General features: G+C 44.7%; 1 long non-coding RNA gene across 1 annotated transcript in view; it reads right to left on the bottom strand.

The window, feature by feature from the left end:
* The window catches only part of LOC309370144, a 253,335-nt gene that overhangs the window by 3,880 nt on the left and 225,340 nt on the right, over window positions 1-24,115 (bottom strand). Inside the window, exons 3-5 of the long non-coding RNA XR_014168442.1 lie at window positions 15,880-15,910; window positions 8,712-8,765; window positions 8,052-8,221 (exon numbers count right to left, since the gene is read on the bottom strand). This is a non-coding gene — a long non-coding RNA (uncharacterized lncRNA). The remainder of the gene's footprint in view (window positions 1-8,051; window positions 8,222-8,711; window positions 8,766-15,879; window positions 15,911-24,115) is intronic.

The following is a 24,115-nucleotide window of genomic DNA, read 5'->3' as shown; positions in this document are numbered from 1 at the left end:
CTGATGTTTTGTCTTCATATTCACCACTTCTCAGATAAAAAATATTTTTGTCACTCATTTCTGTAATTTGAGTTGGGTACTGTAGGAGCGACATTTCTTTTGTGCTGGCATTTCAACTGTGTCCCCTGTTTTCAATTAGGAGCCTCTTCTCCTCCCACTGTCTAGCTACATACTGTCTTGCCTCTCTGGTCAACTGCTGCTCCAAGATGCTACCTCAGCATTTGTCCACCCCACTCCAAGTGATTGCTTCAGATGTTTGGAGAAGGATGAATAATTGCCTATTGGATTCCAGTTAGCAGAGGTCAAGGTGATATCTGCCTGGCCTCTTCTGGACTTGCCATACAACTTGCTGTTATTACATGGGTTATTCAAGCCTATAATCGGCTGAGTTCCACTGAGATGGAACCGTCTGCTTCAGTGAATTGTTTTTTTGCAGCACAGCTGCCAGGATTTTTCTGCCCTGGACAGCAGGAACAGGAGCGGTCGGTAAATTTTTACTCGTGCAAACCCATTCTATTTTTAGTTATTATGTAGTAGATGAGTAATGAACAAGAGCAAGCAGTACCTTTGAAGCACAGTGACTCCCCAAAGCTACAGTAGTTTGTACAGCAGTGTTTTAAAATGTTGCGTTGTTGTTTTGGACTGACTGAGAGCACAAATCGCCGTGCCCCCACCGTAAAATATGCTGGGAGGAATCACTGTGTACCAGAGTTTGTTCAGAAGGAGCATTTCTTCTTGCAGATATCTCAGGCCCAGGGAAAATCTTGAACACAAATGGATGACACTCACCAAAATTAAGGAGACATTCCTAAGAATGAAGCAGAAAAACACAAGTCTTCTTCCACATGAAAAGAAAGCTTTTGAGAAATTGGAAGAGCTTTCAGCACAGCACTACTGCAGACCAGCCTTCTCCAATTTGATGTCCTGCAGATGTCTGGGACTACAGCTGCCATCTTCCCTGACCATTAGCAAAGCTGGATAGGACTGATGGGAGTTGTAGTCCAAAATATATTGGAAGACACCAAGTTGGAAGAGGCTGACATAGACTATACTGAGCCAGATGGACCGGTGGTCTTACTCAGCATAAGACAGCTGCTTTTAATCTGAGGAGCTTTCCATTTCTCCACAGAAGCTCCTAATTGAAAGTGCATCAATTGGACATCCATCAAAACTTTGAACCATGCTGGAAAACACAGAAAGTAGGGAAGTTGTGTATAACTCCCCACAGATCACATTTCTGTACTAAAGCGGCATGATGAAGGACTACAGTTCTTGTGAGGTTTTTCCAGATCAATTTCCTTCCAGAAGGTGAGTCTGGATGACATTCAGAAGAATATCTGAGCAACTGGTATAGATTACTATTGCTCTTAAGGCTATGGCTTCCAAGTATCGGAGACGCCTGTGTATACTGCACATATGTTGCTTCCACTGAGGAAAAACAAGTGGGATTAGCTATAGGATCCCAGGCTCAAAATTGGTATTTTTCTTGCTGCAACTTGACTTGCTATAAAAATGGTTATGAAGACAAATTCTGTGAGCTAAACTTGGCAGCTCTAGCCTGAGGAAACAGCCTGTCATACCCTTAAAAAAATATTGCTCTTTATACTTTGCACAATTGGCCAAATTTGTTTGAGCCATATTAGGTGCTAATTCAATGGACACAGTTAGTGTGCAATTTTTCTATTATGTAAATAGAAGCATGGGTGAAGTTTGAGCAACTGCTAAACAACGGATGAGGGAACTTGTAGTCATCTGGGTGTTGATAGATTCTATTTTAATTTTTAATCTTTTGCTTGAGCCCCCCCCCCCAATTTCTATACCAGCATTCATCAGAGGATCACAGGAAAGTTTACAATATAAAAACACAAAAATGTACAACACAGTAACAAACAAAAACAATCCTCCCTCAGTGTCTCCCATCAGCCCCAGCCAGCATGGCCAGTGATCAGGGATGATAGGAGTTGTGGTCCAATAACATCTAGAGGGCCACCAATTCTCCTTCCCTGTTCTGAACCATGAATGGGAACATCACTTGAAATGCAAATAACAGCATCAGAGTGGAGATTCTTGTTGACAGGTACAGGAAGAGTTAAACTCCCCTTTGCTATGATCCTGTGTCTGTAGCTTCCCCTGAGCTGCTTTTCATTCACAGGTGCACTTTACCTGCATGCCTAAGTCTGGCCCACAGTAGTTTTCATGCAAAGAAATAAAATATAAAATGTACAAGATGCTTACCTGAAAGCTGATCTCAATTCAAAAAGACAAAACTTAGCAATCTTCACACACATGCACACACACCTTAAAACAGCATGGACTCTATCTACAAAGCTTCTGTCACAATCCAGGATTGCCTACAACTCAGATAATCAAAATAATAAACTGTAAAGGGGGGCTTGCCAGATAGATGGTGAGTTAGCTGCCGCACCCCATGAGCCCACCATCAGAGTGAGCAACAGACAGAAGAGCCCACCCTCAGCACATTCGCAAAGCTTCCATCTGCTGCTGCAGAAGGAGAAAATGCAAGAATTGCCTCTAGCCAGAATTAGAGACTTTGAAAAATAACAAAGCCTGTGGCTGGCTATGCAGACCTACGGTGGCTAAGTGGTTGGGGCATCCAACATGGTTTCCAAGCCTTCTCAATGCATGTATAAAACCCAGAGTGCCTGTTTCAGTTAAATTCATGTAGTGACTACAAGTGGGGCAGTTAGGAACAAGGAAACTGCCTTGTACTCAATCAGAATAGCTCTATATTGCATGCATTGACTAACAGCGGATCTCCAGGCAGAAGTCTATTCCAGACCTACCTGGCAATTCTGGAACTGAACCTTCTGCGTCCAAAACGGCTGCCCCACCGCCGAGCTACATCCCTTCTTCATTTTTTTAAAAGCTCTCCTAGCATATCAGAAATCACTTTCTCTCTGAATTAATTTACACTTTTATCCTGCCCCTTCTCCCAGAGCTCAGTGTTAACTTATGTTTTCCCCTTCCTGCTCCCGCCCTTTATCCTCCAAACAACCCTGCAGAAATTTGGTCCTCTGTAACCAGTGGACCTTGGATTTCTTGGGCTCTCCTTCCCACTTACCTGGAAAACATGCATTCTGAAATGGGAATAAATTATGCATATTAGCTTAGTACAGTCACACCATTGAACTTATCTGTGCAAACCTGAGGGCTAGGAACATTTTAAAGAATGAAAGTCCAAATGCTCATGATTTTTTCATAAGACTCATGGCTACAGGCTTTTAAAAATAGGCTTTTACAGGCTTTTATGATTGCAGGCTTTTATCTACTTATATCCTCTCTACCAGCCCTCCCTATTAGAAGCCCAAGGGATAGTGTTAGTGTTCTTGCTCGCATAAATGCAGAAATTGTTACACCCCTTTTAGAGTCAAATCAAAAATTCATACATGTAAATAATTCTTGCCAGCTTCTCCATTTTCTACTAGATGCATTCAAAGCTATTATCAGAATTAGCACACTTAGCTGGGTTTTGAACCCACCTTTTATCCCACAGATCTTCACCTCCAGAGCCACCAGATGGGTCAAGTGACTGCATCTTGCCACTTTTATCACATTGCAACTTGCTTCACATTGCATGGCAACTCAAATGGTCGCTGATACTTAAAAACAACAACAACAAATAAACAAAAAAACCCCAGCGCATAAACATATGCAATTCCACTATGACGATCTTGCACCATTGAAACAATTCTGATTACGCAATTCTGATTAAGAAGGGCTATGGATGCAGCAATGGTTCTGCCAGTGGATCCCACATCACCTGTCATAGGATAGCTTTGCCTTATGCTAGAGCTTTGTTGTTGCCATTAATTATTATTATTACTTTGAATTCTCACCTGCCCCTCACCCTAAGGTCCCAGAGTGGATGTTGAATCACCTTGTAAATGGTTCATAAGGCTGGGCAGACACAAGCTCTGCAGATTGATTTTGGAGGACAGCTGAGTTCATGCTGACCCTTGATCCCAAAACGGTAGGACTGTTTTGAATAACTAGATCCTCATGCAGTTCCATCAGGATTGCAGTAAGTCCTCTGGTGGATCCACAAGACAGCATGAAGCTATCTTATATAATAAGTGGCAGATTGAGCAGCATTCTGCTATTCTAGAATGCATTCTTCTTTTAACTGTGTTTTAGTGCTCTTGTGTGAGACTCAGAGCTAACCATAGAATATTGACTCTCTTGGGCCAGTAGAAGCAGCAGACATAGCAGTGCCTGCTTTATCTATAAACTAGGCATTAAGAGCAGGCTGTTGTCTCTGTTCTCTGTAAGTTACTGATTCTGTCAACACCACGAAGGTGAACTCAATAGGTTATTGTCACGGGGGAAGCAGTGGTGAAGAGCAAAGCAATTTGTGATTTAATTATATTTTTTGCAAGTTTCCAGTTCTCTTGTATTATACAAAATGTCAAACCCATTTTGGAAAAGAAAGCATTTCAAAAGTCTCTGCTCACTTTATGCACTGGAACTTGGAAGCCCTTTAAATTAATCATTTCTGTTGTAAGCTCAGAACATTTAGCTTCTTCCTTTTGCCTGTGGAAGAGCTATGCAAAATAGGAAAGTTTGTGCACAGTCACCAAAAGATGGGAGAATTCCCCCAGCTTTTCATATCATGATGTTTTCTTCATTAGTTGGATTGCAGAATCAACTTTTCTTATGCATTTTTCTTAGGGTTGGGAGAGCAAGAGAGCTTGCTTTCCCTTGCTTAGATACCACTGTAGGTTGGTACTGGAGCCAACTGGGTCTTCTTCTACAGAACTCGGTCTTCACTATGGATTTCTTGCAAGCGGAATAAGATTATCAGTTTGGAAGGGAGAGCAGCTCCAGGTTTCCAGTACAGAGTGCTTGAATGGTAATGAGAGCTGCATCTCATTAGGATTAGCAATGCAAAAAGGGTTCCATTTAATGAACTGCACAAACATTTTGGCAGTTGCCAAGCAGCCTATTGCAGGGCTGCTCATGCTGTTGTCGTTCCGAGTTCCTAATGAGGCTGTCCATTACCAAATTGGAATTTTGAGGGGTTATTACTTCTCCAGGAAATTGATGCCTCAATGAGACTTGGCACCTAAGCACTCATCTCAAGGAGTATGTTCTGTGATGTGTAATCTCCTTTGTGCCGCATACAAAACTTGCACTTCAGAGGTTGTGAAGGATGGCTTACACTTGCAGGAGCCTGCCCAGAAAGGCTTCGTGGCTTGGGAAAGCAGACGGAAGCGGGTGGCTTGCCGCAGCCAATTTGAAAAGGCAGCCCCTTTCATGGTGTTTTCACTGAATACAAGCCACATCTACATGGCTGCAGATTTGCTTGCCTTTGGTGTAAGTTGTCTACTTGCTACTCATAGAATCATAGAATTGTAGAGTTGGAAGGGACCCAATGGATCCTCTGATCCAAGTTCCTGCAATACAGGAATCTCAGCTAAAGCATCCATGTCCAACCTCAGATTTAAAACCTCCAAGGAAGGAGAGCTCACAACCTCCTAAAGGAGACCGTTCCACGGTCAAACGGCTCCATGTGTATACCTTATCATTGATTGTACAAGTTCATGTATGCTTCCCAACACTGGCAAATGACAGCTGGTGGAGGGCTTTAAATTAGGAAGCGTGTGCAGGGGGAAAGGACTCGTTCCTCAACTGTTATGGCCCTGATCGGATCTCTCACCACCCTACTGTGATTACCTTTTTTTTTAAAAAAAAAAACACTGCTGCCTCCACGGGATGGCAAGGGGGAAAACATACCAAGAAAGAACTCACCAGCTCCTGAGTTCTTGTCCCTCCCCACAATACTAACAGACAAATGAAAATCCTCAGGTTAAAATTGAAAGCGGTTAATACTCGCCAGAACCAACTGTTTCCACTGATATTATAAGGACCTGTGAGCGGGCTGGGAAACCTCCTTTGTCCTTGTTCTTATACAAAGAAACATGAGTCAGACTGAACCCCGACCAAAGGCCTGGCGGAACAGCTCCATCTTCCAGGCCCTGCGGAAGGATGTCAAATCTCGCAGGGCCCTGGTCTCTTGTGAGAGAGCGTTCCACCAGGCCGGAGGCACAGCCAAAAAGGCCCTGGCTCTGGTAAAGGCCAGTCTAACCTGCCTGGGACCCAGAATCTTCAGGGTGTTGTTATTTGTAGACCATAAGGTCCTCCGTGGGGCATACCAGGAGAGCACATCAGCAATGGTCAGGTTTATGAACAAGGAATGGACTGGGGCTGAGGAGCAAGGTTGAGAACACCTACCTAGAATTAGGTTTGTGGTTGTGGCATCATACCCCTACTTTTTGGTCATGTCCATGGTGGGTACTGAACACACTGTGTGAGGCACTGCCTGATGGAGAAATGCTTGCAGTCTAAAAAGCATTGTCGATCCATCTGTCTGTCCGTCCCCCACAAGTGGTGGGGTCAGCACAAGGTTTCAGGACATAATCACATCCCATTGCAATAGATGTCCAATTTAAACAGCTACATCAGATTTTACTTTTTTTCTTGCCCAAAGCAAGTCTCCCCAAATAAAGAATGATAGTTGAAACGAGCAATGGCATTTAGTAGATATGCTAATTAATATCTAACAGCTATTTTCTTTGGTGCAATTAAATCCAGGCACATCCTTTTAAATTTTTAGTGCTTTTAATCAAATGGCACCTTCATTTCTTTGGCTAACCATTTCGCACACAATAGTTAAAAATACAAAGTAAATGCTCCGCAGCAAAGTATACTGGAATTTAATGAAATTGTAACAACTGTCCTACTGAATCTAATTTAGGTGCTTATTTCAGACGCTTCATTTAATGTGTTAACAAAATAAATTGCGTGTAATTGGAAGCATCAATACTGCAATGAAGGTTACTGAATTAGCAATGGGATGCGGGCAATAACACATTGGTATTAAAGAGGCAAAAGCAATGTCAATTCTTTTCAATTTAAATAATTAGGGAGGGGGAAGTGGTTCAAGGTATAACATTAGTCTTTGAGTCCTCATTGTTTATCTTTGCCATATTCTGTTTTCTTCCCAGCATGTTGTATAAGTTATCACTTTAAGATAATTCGGTTTTGAAGGCCAAATCCGCAATTAGACCCAGGGGCTAAAGTATAAATTGAAATAAATGTATACAAGATTCATAACCGCTCTATATCTATAGTTTATAGGTGAACATTTTCAATATTTTCAGTTCTTTCAGTTGCTCATTTTCTGCCTACCAAAGACAATATATTTTAAAGCCCAGCTTTCAAGAATTATTAATCATTTACTTTGGGGAAATCAGACTTGTGAGGAGTCTCAGCTGACTCCCAAACTCTCTGGTTCTGGAAACGGTACATTCACAATTTTAGTAAGTACTTTGTAAAGTTCTCTTAAACATAAACAGTTTAAAGGATGCCAATTTCTTTTTCACCAGTGTCTGTTTCCTGTGAAGTGTATCATGGGGGGGGGGTGGCATTGAAATAAGTATTCTAACTAGGGATGCCACCAAACAATGACTTTAAAAATGGATTCTGTGGCCATATCTAAAGTTACCCTGTGTAAAGAGGATTCCATGGGATTTGAAGAGGTTATATGTGTTGAATGTGCTTCAAATGTACAGTGTGGATTTGCCCAAGACCTGGAAGGCAGCAAGTTCTCAGTCTAGGCTTAGTATTTCACCTTATTTTATATGCTTAATTGTCAAACATAGGGAAGGTAAATGGACCCCTGACCATTAGGTCCAGCAGTGGCCGACTCTGGGGTTGCAGCGCTCATCTCGCTTTATTGGCCGAGGGAGCCGGCGTACAGCTTCTGGGTCATGTGGCCAGCATGACTAATCCTCTTCTGGCTAAACCAGAGCAGCACACAGAAACGCCGTTTACCTTCCTGCCGGAGCGGTACCTATTTATCTACTTGCACTTTGACGTGCTTTCAAACTGCTAGGTTGACAGGAGCAGGGACCGAGCAACGGGAGCTCACCCCATCGCGGGGATTCGAACTGCTTACCATCTGATCGGCAAGTCCTAGGCTCTGTGGTTTAACCCACACCGCCACCCGCGTCCCTTCTTGTCAAACATACCATATATGAAAAAATATAATGCAGTGAAGAAAGGTTTTGATTCCGGAGAGCTGCCCATTAAAGGAATGATTCTACAAGGCTTATTCTGAAGGCTGTGGGTGGAATAAACTCTCCCATGCAAAGGCAAATCTAGCCCAGACGGCATCTCACTTTGATCAGTCATGATAGGCCTGCAAAGAGAGATAAAAGATTATTTATTAAGGGTGAGTGAAAGGACTCACAGCCATTTTAGACACCAAAGGGCTCATCATGCATTACTGGATCGTAAATTCTATGATGTTTGCACAATGAAATGAATTTGATTTGGCTAATTATATCTGCCAGTGGTTGCTGGCATCTAAAAATGCTTTGTTATTTAAGTGCTGGTGGTCAGAATGATGTTAATATGGGATATTTGAGTCTGAACCAGATAGTTTGTATATTCATTTTAGAGAAGCCTATGAATCGTGCCTGCATATGCTAATTAAATAATGAGTTTTCTTCCTTAGGAGAATTTTGTGCAGCTGACTAAATTGAAAATACGCTTTTCACAACTGGAGATCCATGAAACTTCACAGTACATACACAGACACAGTACATACAATCTGTTTCTCACACCCACACTCACTTAAGAATACCCTGCAGTAATATTACTTAACGCTGCCAGAGACCACCTTATACCTTGCATATTCCGTGGGTCACTGTGTTCTGCTGCAGAGCTTTTCCTTGAAGTTCCTGAAATATCGGAAGCAGGGCTTTCAGTGAGACTGCCCCTGTCTTGGGGAATAGCATCTTATTGAGATACATCAGGTGCCCACTATTTGTAGTTAACGGGGGGAAATGAAGATACAGGCAATGACCATTTTGCACAGGGGTTCCTTTCCTGCCTCCTACGCTCATTAGTGCGTTGTGCATAAACCTGCCCCACCCCATTCTGTCCTGCCCCATTCTGCCCTCTTCTGGATCAAAAAGGACCCATTTGTCAGCAGTGACGCATCAATTGGACATGCACAAAATGGTCACTGCCTATACTTACGTTTTGATAAGCTTTTCCAGCTGGATGAGGAAAATTGAAGTCTGTGCCCTGGGTGTTTATTGTTATAGCTTTACACTCATTTTTAGCTGTTCTTACTCAAGTGTGGGGAACCTGTAGCCCTCTAAATGTTGCTAGACTACAACTTCCATCATCCTTGACTGTTGGTTGGGCTGATGGAAGCTAGAATCCAACAACAGCTGGAGGGACACAGGCTTCTAGTTTAGAGTACTGTTGTAAATTACCTTGAAATTTATATGAAAGGCATTAAGTAAGTAAGTAAATTGTCCCAAGGGTTCACTAACTGTACAGAGACGCTGCACATGCCCTAGAGCATCACATTTTCAGCGAATATATAAAGTAATACAAGTGTAGCCATAAGAAGGCATGGCAGAATTTAATGCGTATAAAGGAGTTCTAATTCCCCAACTAAGGAATAAGAGCATGAGATACAGAGTTCTGCTGAACCAGGACCTCAAGCTTTCTTTCAAAAAATTTGCAACAGGTAAAACTCCCATCTCCTGTATATGTATAACTGGACAGAGATTGCAGAATCTTCTGTTCAGTGCTTTTTTTCTTTAAAAAAATATGTTTAGGGGCACTCTCATTTTCCTACTCATATTGAAATACTGCCCCTCAGTGAGGCCAAACTTAGATTCACAAAATGTTTAGGGGTATGCGTACCGCTGTGTCTGCCCCCCTGAAAAAAACACTGCTTCTGCTCACCTCCCATACATGCACACACAGAGAGAGAGACAGTTCTGAGCAAGTCCCCTCCTGCCTGCAAGTCTGTCAGCAGTTGCCATTGTTCCTCCTCCTAGTTTTTTTTTTGCACACATCCACAAATGCATTGAAGGAAGCTTACCTCTGTCGCACACACCTTGCAGCCCCTAATATTTGAGTGGGTGAAGCAGGCATGGCCCACAGGGGATTCCAGTCCTTATCCCCTAATCCTTATTGTCCTAAGACGCTGATCTAGGGAAGCCCTCTTCACCATCCAGTTAATGCCTCAGGGTGCTCACAAACACCTTCCTATTCCCTTCTTACCTGCACTGACCCCAAATCCAAAAGGAACATCTATGGGCAAGCTGAAGGGTCAGGATGCTACTTGGAACAGAGTAGCTATTAATGCCATAATCATCACAATTATAACAAATAAGGGCTTGACATATCTCGCTTTACATGTCACGAGTCTATCTCATATATTAGTTTCACCTTTTAAGTTGAATTACTGAAATAAATGAACTTTTCCACAATATTCTAATTTTTCAAGTTTCACCTCTGGTACCTCTGGTTACATACGCTTCAGGTTACATATGCTTCAGGTTACAGACTCCACTAACCCAGAAATAGTACCTTGGGTTAAGAACTTTGCTTCAGGATGAGAACAGAAATCGTGCAGCAGCGGTGCAGCGGCAGCAGGAGGCCCCATTAGCTAAAGTGGTGCTTCAGGTTAAGAACAGCTTCAGGTTAAGAACAGACCTCCGGAACGAATTAAGTTCTTAACCTGAGGTACCACTGTACATTTCAACCAAGGAAGGCTAAACATGATACGCTGCCTTAAATAAATGCTTATTGGGGAGAGGCTTCTGAGCTTTTAAAATCAGAGCCCCCTCTCCCATTGGCCAGGCTGTACAAGGCTGGTGCAGCAGTAGTTCACCATTAGCACATTTTGCCTTGCCCCCACTCCTATTGGGGATAGAATTTAAACTGCCTTTGCATTTTAACAATAAAATACCTAATCCTCAAGTTTCAAACCAATATGCAAATCAAAACACGATTAGCCTTCTAAATTGACACTTTGCTGAATTTTGTGACACAGTTCTCCAACCAGAAAATGTGTATAAAAATGTGTACATTAGTAGGGCATGCATGGGGGGGGGGGGCTTAATCTAGACCGGTAGACAGATCCTCTACAGCATTGTCATCCAGTTGGGAGTTTGGTGAAGGAAGGCTCAATTCCAATTTCTATGGCAGGGATAGCTCAGTAGGTAGAGCACGAGACTCTTAATTTCAGGGTCAAGGGTTCAAGCTCCATGTTGGGCAAAATATTCCTACATTGCAGGGGGTGGACTAGATGAGCTTTGGGACCTCTTCTGACTCTACAATTGTATGATTCTGTGATTTTGCCAATGTTACTGTCCACTTGCTGTTAGACAAGGTCTTCCAATCAAGTGCTGTGATCAAGTGTCACAGGGGTGAAGCTTTGGTGTGGAAGGCTAAGAGGGTGGGTACAACAAACATCACAAATTTGAAACCTTAAGAATGATCCTGATCATTTGTGGCAACTGTGTTCTAGATGAATATAAATACCAACAGGAGAAGATTAATCAAACTCCCCCCCCCCCCAAATGAGCAGTGATGGAGAAGAGAAAGAGGTCTAGTGGAAATGAATTGGAATTGCACATTGCAAACTGTTCTGATAATAAAATCTCTCTTATATTAAAGACTGCAAGGAAAGCTGCATTTTGCAATAAATCTTAAAATCCTGAAAAGAGTCTGAAGGATTTGCAGCTATTCAGCAAACTATGTCATTAAATGTTGAAAGACCCATTTAAACACAATCTCTCAGATTGCTCGCTCATATACAGATCTGGCAAACCTAGGCTGAAATCCCAGCCCTCATTACCAATTCTGTCCGGCTTCACTAAGCTGTTTCTGACCTGCTCATTGAATATCATAATATCACTGAACAAAGTCCACCTGCCATCCAAAAATGGCTGGATCCAGTGACAGGAAAACACAGCAAAGTTGCCTGTGTAGGGAGAGTCTTTGTAAAGCAGGGATGGGTAACCTCTGCATTGTGCATAAGATTTGTGAGCATCCCAGCTGTCCTTTGGAAAGGAGCCTGGACTCTGTGGCCTTTTTTATCTCTCCCATCACTATGATAATTTGAAACATCTTTTAAGCAAGCTTTGATCTTGCTTAAAAGAACTGATCGTAAATGAACAGATTCATATGCAGAATTCTTAACATGCCGCCACATGTAGAAAACCCTCTCCTTTCCCCTGGGGACCCAAAACAGAGAACCGTAGCTTGATAGAACTTGTTATGCTTCCTTCAGGGGCAGACCTTAGTAATATGGTGCCCTGTGTGGAGGAACCAGCCATGCTGCCCTAAACACACCTCCATGCCATGCCCATGCTGCTGTCACCATGCATCACGGCCTTAGATTATAGCACTCTTCTTCAGCAACAGAGTCCAGTCCTTCTTCCCTCCTTCCCTCCCTCCCTCTTCTTTCATTCGGGTGCATTGCAGTTTCTCTATTGATGGAAGCAGAGGTGTGATCTGATGTGAGCTTCATTATCTGACATAACGCTCAGTGATGTCACCATCTCCTCTTAATCACCATAGCCACAGCTTCCTGCTTTCTGTTCCCTTGCAAGTGACATATGAACATACAATGCTGTCCTATATTGCCGAGGCCTCAGCTCTGACAAAGTGGGTGGTAAGCTGTTGGTTCTCCAGCTGGGTCTAGCCTGCAGAAAATACTGAAACGGGGCATTTTGGAGCAGCCTTGCGGATTCCACACTCAGCTATGTCAGACTGGAGCTGGCATGACACATATTGGGAAGAAAGGTGGCTCCCATCTTCTGTCCTGGCCAGCATAAACCAGCAGGGCTCTGAATAAAGTAGAAGACTCCTTGCCCTCCCGGTCCCTCTTTAGGATTATTCTGCCCATCAACCGATAGCTGTCCCAGATGGGATACTCTTTTTCTGAAGGTGTGGGTACCTCCTGCCTGCCAAACACAGAGATCTATGGTACTTCCCCCTTACTACCCCTCTTACACTTTCAGGTTTCCTATCTTAGCATTGCCTCCCCACCCCGCAATATATATATATATATATATATATATATGCAGGTTTTGGTGTCCTCGGGTGTCTTCCCGTGTAAAAGTTGGGGTGTCTAGGCGACGTTTCGACGAGGTCTCACTCGTCATCTTCAGGCTGGTGCTTTCGGCTTCTTGTTACTGGAACAGAGCAGGATCTCAGTGTTTGAGTTCCTATAAATACTGTTGAGGGGGTGTGGTGTATAGCCTCCAATGTTCTGGGCAGAGAGGAAGTTCCCAGGCTAGTGTGCCTTTTCTTCTTTTGTTCCTTAATTACTTGAGGGATATCTTGAGTGATTTCTTGAGTGATATCCTGAGTACCACTTAGGTGGGTCATTAGGTGTGGATTAGTTGCTAAAGTCTTTGTGTCTTGACCTCTTGAACTTTGTGAAGAGTTTTTCTGAGAAGATGGCTGTACTGCACTTAGTTGTGCTCTGGCTTGGCTTCGTGTATAGGGGCGAGCTGTGGTTTTGTGGCCTGTGTCAGCCAGATCTGTGTAGGGATTGCAGGGGGGTGCAGCATCCGGAGGTGCCACCATGGTTTGGCTACTGGATGGTGTCTGTAATTTATCTGTGGAGAGGGTCTGGGTTTGGGTCTGGTGTGGTTGATTGGTGATGGCGTTCTGTGTGCCTCTGGATCTGGTGTCAGTTTTTGTGGGGAGGGCTAATTTCCAGATGTCTGGCAAGCGGGATGTGTCGTCACGCTTGTTCATGTTGTGAGGGTGTTTCTCTATCTCGATGGCTTCCATGATTATTCTCTTGTGGTGATGTTCCATGTTAAAGAGCAATTTGGAATCTGCAAAATTAATTTCGTGTCCTGTTTCTTTCATGTGTTGGAAAAGAGAGGAAGTTTTTTCTTCTTTTTTGACGGCATTCTTGTGTTCTGCGATACGTGCATTTATTCGTCTGTTTGTTTGTCCAATGTACGTGGCTGGGCAGACTTTGCAGGGTATTTCATAGACCCCTTGGTTTTCCAACTGGATTTTATCCTTGGGGTTTCTGAGGATATTGGCTATTTTTTGGTTGGTGCAAAAGGCTGTTTTGATATTGTGTTTATGGAGGATTTTGCTAATTTTATCTGTAGTGCCCTTGATATAAGGAAGGAGGGCCATGCCATTGTTTTCTTCTGTGTCTTGGTTTTTGGGGGGTGTTTCTTTTTGGATTAGCTTCGTAACCCTGTTTTGCTGGTATCCATTGGCAATTAACACATTTGAGAGATTCTGTAACTCAGTTGTCAAGTGGTCTTTGTCAGCCAGGCGTTTGGTTCTGGAGATGAGAGTCTTGGCTACGGAGTTTATTTGTGCAGGGTGGTGGTGTGATTGTGCATGTAAGTAGCGGTTGGTGTGTGTTTTTTTCCGGGAAAAAACACACAAAGACCACTTGACAACTGAAACCCCAAGGATAAAATCCAGTTGGAAAACCAAGGGGTCTATGAAATACCCTGCAAAGTCTGCCCAGCCACGTACATTGGACAAACAAACAGACGAATAAATGCACGTATCGCAGAACACAAGAATGCCGTCAAAAAAGAAGAAAAAACTTCCTCTCTTTTCCAACACATGAAAGAAACAGGACACGAAATTAATTTTGCAGATTCCAAATTGCTCTTTAACATGGAACATCACCACAAGAGAATAATCATGGAAGCCATCGAGATAGAGAAACACCCTCACAACATGAACAAGCGTGACGACACATCCCGCTTGCCAGACATCTGGAAATTAGCCCTCCCCACAAAAACTGACACCAGATCCAGAGGCACACAGAACGCCATCACCAATCAACCACACCAGACCCAAACCCAGACCCTCTCCACAGATAAATTACAGACACCATCCAGTAGCCAAACCATGGTGGCACCTCCGGATGCTGCACCCCCCTGCAATCCCTACACAGATCTGGCTGACACAGGCCACAAAACCACAGCTCGCCCCTATACACGAAGCCAAGCCAGAGCACAACTAAGTGCAGTACAGCCATCTTCTCAGAAAAACTCTTCACAAAGTTCAAGAGGTCAAGACACAAAGACTTTAGCAACTAATCCACACCTAATGACCCACCTAAGTGGTACTCAGGATATCACTCAAGAAATCACTCAAGATATCCCTCAAGTAATTAAGGAACAAAAGAAGAAAAGGCACACTAGCCTGGGAACTTCCTCTCTGCCCAGAACATTGGAGGCTATACACCACACCCCCTCAACAGTATTTATAGGAACTCAAACACTGAGATCCTGCTCTGTTCCAGTAACAAGAAGCCGAAAGCACCAGCCTGAAGATGACGAGTGAGACCTCGTCGAAACGTCGCCTAGACACCCCAACTTTTACACGGGAAGACACCCAAGGACACCAAAACCTGCATTCCTGTACCCGTGAAACTCTACGAAAGCAAATATATATATATATATATATATATATATATATATATATATATATATATATATATACATATACACATACTGAAAGTTGCATGTGCATTTATGCAATATATTTGTTTTGCACACCTCCTTCCATAAGTTAAGTGGAAAGTTTTAAAGTTCTAATCCATGTAATTTGGAATTGTTGCTCAGTGGGTTTGCCCTAGAATAGGCTGGCATTGTACATTAGCTGAGTTTGATTGCCTTATATTACTGATCTCTTTAATTGTATCTTTAAAATAGCTTCATTTCTTCTGGCATGATGAAATAATTATCAGCAAGTTGTTGTGCTTTTTAATCATGTTTCTTTCATTACGTTTTCAATACACATTTTATTCAATCTGTGGTACACTCTGGGGAAATGCTTTCCTAATCTAGAGAAATTGTTGCAATAGTGAGAATTGGAACCCAACGGTCTCTTGTCAAATAACCTGCTTGATCCCTATCTGATTGTTTTCTCAAAGGGTTTAAATATTAATCTAATTGTTTTCTGGCAGAGTATAGATATTAATAGGGCTGTTTTGGAAATTTAATATAAAATAGCAGAGTGCTCACAAGAGCTAACACTCACCTTTCTCTCCCAGGGTAAGCAGTTCTCAATCCTGAAAAGAACATAAGGATTGATAGGTCAATAAACTGTTTTACAGCAATAGTTACTCTTCTCTTTGCATTTCAAGTGTTGCTTGTCTGCAAAGATGCTCCTTCCTCTCAGAACTTTGTGAATAACATTAAGACAGTACTGAAGGATGATCTTAACAAAGCATGATCTGATTCACTTGCCCTAACTTCTGTGCCCCATCAAACTGAACAGGGGAATTTCAGCTTTAATTGCACTCACATTTACCCAGTTGCGTGTTGAGTCCCACAATTGCCACCCCCAAAAAATTCACACTTCACACATCAATTTTTGTTTAGGTTTTTGGCATAATTTTGGCCACAACTTTATTTAAATACAAAAATGTGAGTGGTTGCTTAGGCATTGGTTATGACTATCTGTCCATGCCCTCAGGGACAGAGCTGGCATTCCGGACACCAACGGAAGCCAGGGTGGGAAACAAGTATTGGGTGAGAAAGTGAAGTCGGGCATCAATCTCCCACTACTCACCCTCATGTTCCTGTGGGGCTTGCACGGCCCAAGTTCAACTCCATGAAAAAGGACGAAAGAATGGCAAGCCCCTGGATTCCTTTAACGGAATTCCCATCGCATCATTTGGAGGGGTAGGCACTTACCCCTCCAAGCAACAATTTAACCAATGCCTAACCGCCAACCTTACAAGTTGTGACGATTTGCTACGCAGTAGGCGAAAACCATATGGCACCAGCCAATCAGCCAGATGGCAAAATTCCTACCAGGCCCCCGCACCAAGGCGAGCGACCCCATGACAGGCATAGCAAGGTCAAGCGAACCGTAGAACCACCCCATTAAGGGGAGGGAGGGCGGGTGATCCGATGCAAAACGGCCAAGAGGACATCTAACGTCTGTCCCCTGTATTTAAAGACTCTGACCCCTCCTCCAATTTGGCAACAGCAAATCTGCCCCAGCAACCCAATCTTAACCCCTTAAGAGGCTTGGGTCTCTCACCAATCTGCCTAGTCATGGCATGGTGGCTTGTTACCCCAACCGCAACACGTGCTCTCTGTTAGGGAGAACACGCTTTGCGTGTTGAGTCCCACAATTGCCACCCCCAAAAAATTCACACTTCACACATCAATTTTTGTTTAGGTTTTTGGCATAATTTTGGCCACAACTTTATTTAAATACAAAAATGTGAGTGGTTGCTTAGGCATTGGTTATGACTATCTGTCCATGCCCTCAGGGACAGAGCTGGCATTCCGGACACCAACGGAAGCCAGGGTGGGAAACAAGTATTGGGTGAGAAAGTGAAGTCGGGCATCAATCTCCCACTACTCACCCTCATGTTCCTGTGGGGCTTGCACGGCCCAAGTTCAACTCCATGAAAAAGGACGAAAGAATGGCAAGCCCCTGGATTCCTTTAACGGAATTCCCATCGCATCATTTGGAGGGGTAGGCACTTACCCCTCCAAGCACCAATTTAACCAATGCCTAACCGCCATGGAGCCCACAGCTCACCGCCAAACCACTCACAACCCCAACCAAGCTCTCAGCTTGGCCACCACTGCACCCAGCCAAGCCTCATTCCCTGAGGCCGAAAGATGCACACCATCATCTCTGAAAAGGGATATAGCCTGAAAACGAATTGTAGGATGGGAAATTACGTCTCCACCCAACTCTCCAACCTTTTTTGCCACCGCTTTATTGATACGTTTTCTGGCCCTCTCTGTGGCTACCGGGCAACGACTGCCCATCCAAATGCGTCGGTGCAGTAGTTTGGACCAAAATATTTTTGCTGTCGGCACCCATGCCTGCAGCGTCTCCAAAATTGCAGCACGTAGTGACAAGCAGTCCATGGTCACCATGTCGTTCTCGCCCAGCTGCACCACAATAGCAGGTGGCGGCCCCTCCAGGAGCAACTGCCTCCGGATACTTGGCTGGAACTCTGACCAGCGCATTCCTCATCTGGACAGCCAGGACAACTGAACGTGTGGAGGAAGGCCGAGATCTGGACCCCATCCAGATTGCCGTGCTGCGACACCAGCCCAATGGACGATACTGTGCCCCACCATCCAAATGCGGACCACCGCTAAACCTAATAAAAGTATAAAATAAAAGCAGTGTAAGATACCAATTGTCGGCGAACATAACCTTTGAACGCATTTGATTTCCAGCGACCCAAATCCTTTATTCTGGCAGCTGACAAGCCCCAGTGGGCAGCTGTCGTGGCAGCCCCTATCCTAAAAGAATGGGGGGGCGAAACCTTGTGCTGTGCCGCCACAAGCCAGAATCGCCTTACGCATCACCTTTGCAAACTAGTGTCTTGATAGGGGCAAACCATTCTCATGCCTTAGCAGAGGCCCCATTGGTTCACGACTAGCAGCACCTGACCTCAGCAAGGCAGCACTGATGACTGGGGCCCACCATATCGTCAGTACCAGCAAACATTGTGGGGGAGCAAAGAATCCCAAGGCAATCGCATCCCGCCAGGTGTCGTTCCCCTTAGGGGAAAGATGCACCCCAACTGCCCTAAAGAGGGCAACAGCCCTGAAGAAAATAGCAGGGTGCAATATTACAGAACCACCTAAAGCAAGGACCTATTTTATTTTATTTGTTATTTTATTTTATTATATTTACTTTATTTTATTCTATTGTCCCCCGCCTTATTAACATGCTTTCTGGCCTGCTCAGTGGTAGTTTGTCTAGGCATTGGTTCCCGACTAGCTGCACCTGACCTTAGCAGGGCAGCACTGACGACTGGGCCCCACCATATCGTCAGTACAAATAACAGCGTGGGGGAGCAATGAAACAGGATCAGACTCAAGCTCACCCCCAAATGCTCCCAGGGACTCTTGTGTGGCCCTACCCCTCGAAAAGGGTCGGCAAAAGCATAGCGAATCCTTGGATTCCCTTAATGGAATATCTTTGCGCATTGGAGGGGACATGTGCTCCAACCCCCCCTCTAGACCACCTTGAACCAATGCCTTAAGTTATTTTGAGTCCAGGGAGAGCTGCCATCAACTCAATCCAAGCCCTCTTGCATGCAGGAACGCAAACTTATGCTGGAGGAAGACAGCAAACATTCTCGCCCAGCTGTACCACCAGCACTGCGGGAGGATCCGCACAGGTCACACTCGACTACACCAAAGGAAGGATCTCCTCCCAAAGCATTCCCCATCTGGACATCCAGTAAATGTTCACATGGGCAGGAAGACTGAGATGGCGCCCCAGTCTAAACTCGTCAACATGCTTGCCAGCCTAGTGTACGATGCTGTGACCCAAATGTGCACAGCTGCTCCTATGAAAAAAGGAAATAACAGACAAGCATCAGCACAGACATCATTTGACACTTCTTGATATAACCCTTGTCAGCGTAAGGTTTCCAATGACCCGTATTCACAATCCTGTCTACTGACAGGCTCCCAGTCTGCAGCCTTTTCAGCAGTCCTATTCGAAAGGAATGAGGCATGTTCAGCGGTAAGCAAGACGCAGGCCGTAATAACTGGTGCACGACGTAAGCACATTGGTGCCTGGCTAACGGGAACCCATTTTCATGCACTAGGAGCGGGCCAGCCCCCAGGGAATGAAAAGCCAAATATTCTGTTATCCATAACTGGGCAAGGGCCCTCCTCACTTGTGGCGGGAACCCTGATTGTGGCACTCCTGCCCACTAAGTCTGTTTTTGAGTTCCCAATTCTAAAGACAAGCTCCAAAGGATAAAGAAAAGTCCTGAAGCAATAAGCCTCCAGACTCTCAGCCCCATGCTGGCACCAACAACCATTTTCCCAACCCTCAGTGCGAAAATGCAATGGACTACTGAAAGGAATCTCGCCTTGATCTTTAACCAGCAGACAAGTTTTAACTTGTTGCAGATACTACATAGGTAAAATTGACAAACTTCCTGCCCGCTGTCCTATGAGGTTGGAGCCTATTCCAACCTTCCAAGGCCCTGCGCACTATAAACTTTATACAAGGGTCTCTGACAATTAAGCTTCAGTGTAACAGACATTGCAGCGGACTGAATTCTGATAGTTATAACAGCACGCCCAATCTGCAGCAGGTGGACCAAATACTGCAGGATCTGCTCAGAGGATGGGGGCTAATTCATCTGAATGGCCGAGGACTGCCAGCCTAAGGCTAAGAAATCCATCCAGGCCATCCCATAAGAGCTAAAAGCAGAAGGGGAAATGGAGGCTGCTGCTCTCTGTAAATACTAATTGTTGTCAAAATGCCACAGGTGGTCTGGAAAAGACTGGCAACAGCTGAGTCTGGAGCCCAGGATCTGAAGCGCTTCATCTGAAAATGGGATAGAGTGACAGCAACATCATTAGAGGATCCCGTAATTTGGAGAGTAGAAAGCACAATATTAAACCTTAAGCGGCGCAGTTCGAAAGCGTGAGCGGAGGGGCGGAGGATCTGCTGGAGCGTGAGGACTGTTTTGCCAAGACGCTCACCACTACCTGGCTATCAGACCCAAAGCAGATCCGATGGTCACTGAACTCCTCGGGCCACATGTGAACTGCTACTACAATGGGGAAAACTCAAGAAAAGTTATGTCACATGATTGCCTCACCACACCGGGCTTGAGGCCATAGCTTTGCACACCAGCGGCCCTTGAAATAAAACCAAAGGGCAAAGATCCAGCAGCACCAGCATGAACCTGAAAATCCTTGTGCAGGTTCAAGGTATCCTGCCATGCCGAACTACTATTGCATCCATTCAGGAATTGCTACCATCGCCTGATATCTGCCTTCACCACACTTGGTAGGCATACACAAAGGTAAGGGGACCTCAGGCCGCAGGCAGCCTGGCCTAGTGGGAAGATTAATTAAGTGACCCAGCAAGATCGGATCTGATGAAGCATCACTTGCTACAGAGGAAGTATTACAAAATAACTTCCTTCAAGGCAAACAGCTTCTCCATAGGCAAGTGGTTTGTTTTAGCAACGATATCCACTGGATCCCTAAATAAAATGGGAATAAGGGCAAAAGGTATTGAGCTATTGCTTGCCAGCTTCCAGCCCCCGCTTGGGCAGGGGGCATCTTGTGCTGCCATCATGGTATGTAAATTTACAGGGCTGACGCTGGCCAGAACCCCTAAAGAAGTCCTGACAAAGCTGCCGCCGAGCCAGCTTCCTTTTCCGACACACACTCTGTGCAATGCAACTACATACTCCGTGCAATGCAAAAAACACGCTCTGTGCAATGCAACTACACACTCCGTGCAATGCACACACAAACCCTCCGTGCAATGCAACTACATACTCCGTTCAATGTAACTACACACTCCGTGCAATGCAAAAGCACGCTCTGTGCAAATGCAAATACACACTCCGTGCAATGCACACACAAACCCTCCGTGCAATGCAACTACGCACTCCGTGCACTGAACACACCCTCTGTTCAATGCAACTACACACTCCGTGCAATGCACACACACTCCGTGCAATGCAAAAAAGACTCTGCAATGCAACTACACCCTCCATGCAATGCACACAGATTCCGTGCAATGCAACTACACACTCCGTGCAATGCACACACACACACACTCTGTGCAATGCAACCGCACATTCCGTACGATGCAACAACACACTCCGTGCAATGCAACAATACACTCCGTGTGCAATGCACACACCCCTGTGCAATGCAACTGCAAATCTCTCACGCAATGCAATGCAATTGCAGCCCGTGCAGCGCCGTGCCCTGCAACGCACAGAGCAAACTGCAATGCGGGCACGCAAAGGTGCTTTCTCCCACTTGCATACTGCAAATGTGGCGCCCATTACATCCCTCGCAGTGAGATAACCACCAAAAGGACCTAAGTGTCCAGGTAGAGCAATTGGGGAACATGCAGCTGTCCCATACAGGGACCAATCCTGCAACCTAGGCATTACCGACACTATGCGCTGACCCAGTGAAAGCAATGCTTATAGACCACATGGGGACACTATTCAGGCCGGAAACGCTTCCAGGCCATCAAATTCTAGGACAAAGCCCTAGGATCACCTGCTAGGCCAGGCATAAATGTTTCCAGTGAAATAGGAGAGTTGAGGTAGCCAACAGCTTGTCCAGGTACCCCTGCTTGCCCTTTTAGAAGGAAGCACCCCTTCAAGAAAACCCAAAGTTCTTTTACCACAAATGGGCAGAACTACCCAGCAACAGAATAGCCTAAAAGGAGCAGTTTGTTTTGTTTTGTTATAACAATGGCTAAGAGGGGGGTATGAACCCTGTCTCCCAGGTCCTAGTCTTACACTTTAGCCACTATCAGGGCAAAACAAACTTAAAGAAAGTAAACTTGTTCAGAAATGGCATAGTTCAAGAGCATATACAGAGTGCTCTAATCCTTGGAGGCACAGAGAGCCTCTGGGGCCCTCTGTCTGCCTCAGATATACATTAGGAGCAACTGGGCCTGCAAGCAGATACATTCCTATAGTGAGAATGAGTCACATGTCAGAGACTTAACAATTAAATGCTACCTGTAGCAGACTTAGGCTTGGAAGTTAATGTGCAGGCCGAATAGGCCTCCCTGTTTCTGCTCTTGAGAATCTTAGTCTCATAGCAATATTAAAGGAAGCCAAATTAGGGCTCCCACCCAAGGCTAGCTTAAAATTTGGCCAACAGCGCTGCACACACTCAAATTAAAGCCAACCTTCGGGGATACTATAAACGAAAGTGATTCCAGCTAAGCTGGGAACAGCCCTGACTAGCCCCACAATTTCAACGAGAGAAATGGGGGAAACCTTTTGCGAAAGAAAGCCCCTAACGGGGGCTCTTTCCCTATTGTGAAAGGCAAGCCACGGATACAGGGAGAATCTTCCCACAGGGCAGGGTAAGGGGTGGGGTGGGAAATCGAACAGGAAAAAGGGGGGGAATTAGATTATTTAAGGGACTAGAGAGGATTAAAAGAAAGGGAAAATAAAGAAATAAAGAAATGTAACCAAACAATGAGAAGATTGTCCAAGTGCTCCATGTGATCCGATGCAAAACGGCCAAGAGGACATCTAACGTCTGTCCCCTGTATTTAAAGACTCTGACCCCTCCTCCAATTTGGCAACAGCAAATCTGCCCCAGCAACCCAATCTTAACCCCTTAAGAGGCTTGGGTCTCTCTCCAATCTGCCTAGTCATGGCATGGTGGCTTGTTGCCCCAACCGCAACACGTGCTCTCTGTTAGGGAGAACACGCTTTCTCAGCCTATGTGTAATTTATTTAGTGTAGTAAATTTATACCGCCCCTTTCCAACCATAGTTAAGAATAACCATAGTTTCTGGTTTGTCTATGATATAATAAACCATGGTTACTGAAAACTGCCTAGCTCCTGCTTGGGGTCATGTTGGAAGGGCAGAGGGAATGCACAAGCTCGAGGCTTGAGCACATAATGCCAAGCCTTAATTTAGGATTACAGTCGTGCCTTGATTCTCAAATGGAACTGGAAGTTCATTCGACTTCTGAAAACGTTCAGAAACCAAAATGTGGCTTCCAATTGGCTGCGGGAGCTTCCTGCACTCAATCTGAAGCCACGTCAGCCACGTTGGATGTTCGGCTTCCAAAAAATGTTCACAAACCAGAACACTCACTTCCGAGTTTGCAGCGTTTGGGAGCCAAAACGTTTGAGTCACAAGGCATTCGGGATCCAAGGTACAACTGTACATGCAGACCAGATCAATGAGACAGTTATTTGCACATCCTGGTCTCAAGCTGCTGAAGTTGAAATAAAGGCAAACAAAAGTGATTTCTATACAACAGGAGCAAGTTTCATAGCTCCTCACACCCAACCCAGAAGCTTAATGTGGAATGAACCACTCTGGCCTTTTGGTGCAAGGAGGTTTACTTCACTGGTGGGGCTGGTCTCCTTGCAGTCCCCTGGCCAGAGCTGAGTTGGTGGCATACAGCCCAACTATCTTGCATCCTGTTCTCACAATGGCCAACCCAATGTCTATGGGAAGCCCACAAGCAGCATGTGACTGTATTGAGCTAAATTCTTGCCTGACGTTCTATATTTAGATCACCAGCTCACAAGCCGCTATGATCTTCTGTTCCAACACCTGCTCCTCTAAGCACTGACTCACATTTCAGCTGTCCCATGCAACTTGAAATCAAGGGAAAGAGATCCAAATGCTGGTCCGAGGTGTTAAGGCTTTTGAAAGGTATATCCAGTCCTAACGGTGTCATCTCTTTTAGAAATATGAATCGCTGCGTGTCACTGGGTGGCATCTTCTCTGATTCCCTTTTTAT

The sequence above is a fragment of the Podarcis melisellensis genome (genome assembly GCF_964234715.1).
Source record: "Podarcis melisellensis genome assembly, chromosome: 5".
NCBI lineage: Eukaryota > Metazoa > Chordata > Lepidosauria > Squamata > Lacertidae > Podarcis > Podarcis melisellensis.
Note: the sequence above shows the minus strand (reverse complement) of the source record. Positions and strands in the feature narration are given on the sequence as shown.